Genomic DNA, 3,669 nt, shown 5'->3' with positions numbered 1-3,669 from the left:
TGTTAGAGGAATGGAATCATATTCAGGGCAGCAGCAGCGTCTCTGCTCCATCACTCAGAGTTTTACTGTAGCAGCTCGTCCTCCAGCCTTTTATTCCTTATGTAATGCACACAGAGTGAAGAGAGAAGAACTGAACAAACACACAAGATGTTTTTTTAATGCAGCGTCCACATTTCTGCACACATCTCGCCCACATGGACTGTTTGGCCCACAACCTTTTAAATCAGCTCCTCACGGACACTCCACACAGAGAACCGTTTCCAGAACCGTTTCCAGAACCTTTTCTCCTGCTCTTCTTGTTGCCGTGTCCCGCAGCATCGCAGGAGTGTATTTGCTCTCGTGTCTCCTGTGTGAGAAATTAAAGGATTTTGTAGAACCTCATGACTCTGTTCCACATGGTTCCAGAAGCACTGTCCATGCCCTTCGTCGCTTCCTCATCTTCCCAGCTAAAAAGCTGGTGATGGGAAAATCTTCTCCCTCAATCTCCTGCCGGTTTCCTGACAGCGTGGCTTTGTGTGCACATGTCTGCGTAGGCTGGGTTCTCTAAATTTATTTCATATTGTCTGAATCTGTCTGAAACTTGGTTCCTGTTTATAAAACAAGCTGTTAATCAGAGGAACTTTGCTAATTTACGTGGGACGTTTCCTGCAGAGCAGGCGGCGCTAACTGGCAGGCTGCAGCCCGGATGTGGAGCAAAGGAATATTTCTGGGTTTGGAATCAAATCAAATCCAACTGAACCAAGCAGCAGACGAGAAGATTGCAGCTCAGAGCCTCTGGTTTTAGAAACAGGAACATCTACAATCTTCTACCATACTTTTCATCTGTCTGAGGATCGTCTCAGGAGTGGAGATGTGAAACTCCAAGCTGCAGAACATGAAGATTTTTATAAGAAGATTTTTTTAAGATGTTTGAGCTGGAAACATTGGGCATGTTGAGTGTTTAACAGCGAACTCCGACTCTTCAGCAGCACCACAGCGTTCCCTTAGAGGTGAAAAAGTGGAACACGTGGAGATGATTCGTCTCTGTTCCTCCGTTCTTTATCACACACTTCCGCCAGTTTAAAAGACATTTGTAAGACGTCTCGTCCACCGCAGTGTCGTCGACCATCTGGAATTTTTTTGTCAGTTAAGCTTGTCACCTGGTAGCCCCGCCCCTTTTCCTCGGCATAAGTATAGCTGCGAGTGTTGAGCTCATGAAGTGTCCAACGTTCACACTCAGATTATTCGATTAAAAATAAGAGCATCATCCTGGACCTAAAGTGCACTTCAGGACAAAATAGTAAAACATTCAGAACTTCCTCCATGAACTCAGAGTGCTGCTGAATGTGTGCCAGTGTTGCTAGAACTCAGACACTGGTCATGAAGAACAGCAACAGTGTGCTTTCTCCATGTCTGTTCATTCATCCACATGCAGGAGCAGTCTCTCATCAGCAGATGTTTACCAGAACCATCAGCCTCTCCTTAGGAGATGTTCACCAGAACTATCAGCCTTTCCTCAGGAGATGTTCACCAGAACCATGGTGGTGCGGGTGTTTGAGCATCTCCCATCTGTGGTGTAAGAACAGCCCTCAGTATCAGCTCCTATCACCAGTGGTCTCATAGAGCATGCTCAGAGGAGCCAGGACCGGAGATAGTATTCTCTCCATCGTCCACTAAGCATGAAGTGTGTCAGATCAGAGACCTTTAATGACTGTGTCACAGGACTAGGCATCTCAGTTCCTACACAAGCTCTAGACCAGACCTCGGGGCAGCAGGGTTCTGCTTCTGACCCAAGACGAGATGTGATTACTCAACGTCCTAGCTCCAGAGGAGATGAAGGCCACGTCTGTGGAGCTGTGCAGTTTCCATTCAGAGTTCTGTCCTTCTTGTGAACAAGGTCTCAGCTTGCCCATGCTCCAGAAGATGTCCAGATGCTCCAAAAGAAGAACTTCAGCTACAGGATCAGACATCTATCAGGATAATGAGCTTTTCTGATGATCAGTAATATCAGAACTGATGAAGTTCAGTGTGTCAAGGTCCTGCCTGGTCACATGGTCACCTGGTCACATGGTCACAGTGCAGCTTTACAGATTTAGATCTGTAATGAAGAAGCACGAGGCAAGCACTGAGGAAACTCTCCCTGAGAAGACGTGATGAATGGATCTGCGTGTCTCCTGCACTCCTCTTTTTTTCATTCTTTCACCTCTGCATTGTTGTACTTAATTACTGCAGATGGGAATTGATTCTCTGACTGAGCTTCTGCTCTGCCTCGGATTCACCGAACAGAAAGAGAGGAAGAGGAAGAGAGTCAAGGAGAAAAGAAAAGAAAAGAATGAATGAATCCAGTGATGGAGAACTGATAAAGAATAAACTTAGAGAATGCAAAGATTTATGAATGAATGAAAAAAAATTATGAAGATATGAAAGAAGACAAACAGAGAGAAAGAAAGAAAGAAAGAAAGAAAGAAAGAAAGAAAGAAAGAAAAGATAAATTTAACAAAAGGCCAAGTGATAGAAACAAATAAGAAAAAAGAACTGAATGAAGGAGGTGTAAAAAAGATAAAAACGAGAGAAATGACAGAGCAAAGGTGAAGAAATGAAGGAAGGAGTGTATAATTTAGCATAATTTAGTGAGTGATGGTTGAAGGAGTGGCTCCGTTGCCGTGGTGATCTGCTCCGCTGTTACACTGCTTTTCTTTTTCATTTTTTGTGGAGAAAAGAAGAGAAACAATCTGATGCTCCTTTAATCCCAACACTAGGTGCGTTTACATGGACACTTTTTTTAATCAGATCGGACTGAATTCAATCAGACTGACGAATCCGATCACAGCGTTTACATGAACGTGGTATAAAGTAATCAGATTGTTATGCACGTTTACCTGACACATGATTAGAATCGGATTAGATCTTTTGACATGCGCACAGTCCACGAAAACGTCCGTACGTCATACGTCATTCGTATCAACATCCGTACGTCATACGCCATTCTTGTGTCACTGCACATGCACAGAACTTTCCAGGAACATATTCCATCTGATTAAATGTTTACATGTCCTCTCGATCGGACTAAAATGGTTTAAACCACCCCTTACCATCCGATGTGACAAATTCCATCCGATTGACGTGTTTACATGACACTTTTTTAATCTGATTGTGCTTCTAGTCCTGTTACCATCAGATTACAAGTGTCCATGTAAATGCAACTAGTGAGGCTGAGCAGATACACTGATCACACACCATCCTCACTGTGGGTCCTCAGCTGGGGGTGGGTGTGTGTGTGGGGGGGTGTTCACTGTGTTGATGTAACGGAGTGAGAGGAATCAGAATGTGCTCTCGGACATGTGACTCGGGGACGTGTGACTCGGACGTGTGGCTCGGACATGTGGCTCGGACAGGTGGCTCGGACGGGTGGCTCGGACGGGTGGCTCGGACGTGTGGCTCGGAGGGGTGACTCGGACGGGTGGCTCGGACGGGTGGCTCGGACGGGTGGCTCGGACGGGTGACTCGGACGGGTGACTCGGACGGGTGACCTGTAGTGGAAATTTTAACAAGTAACATAGATGAACAAGTAACCCTTTAGGAGCTCTGCTGTGTGTGTGTGTGTGTGTGTGTGTGTGTGTGTGTGTGTGTGTGTGGAGAGGAAGATGTTAACCAGGTGGCTGTCAGTACCAGGAGCGTCTCTACTCGTGG

This window comes from Hemibagrus wyckioides, linkage group LG17 (assembly GCF_019097595.1).
Source record: "Hemibagrus wyckioides isolate EC202008001 linkage group LG17, SWU_Hwy_1.0, whole genome shotgun sequence".
Taxonomy (NCBI): domain Eukaryota; kingdom Metazoa; phylum Chordata; class Actinopteri; order Siluriformes; family Bagridae; genus Hemibagrus; species Hemibagrus wyckioides.
Note: the sequence above shows the minus strand (reverse complement) of the source record.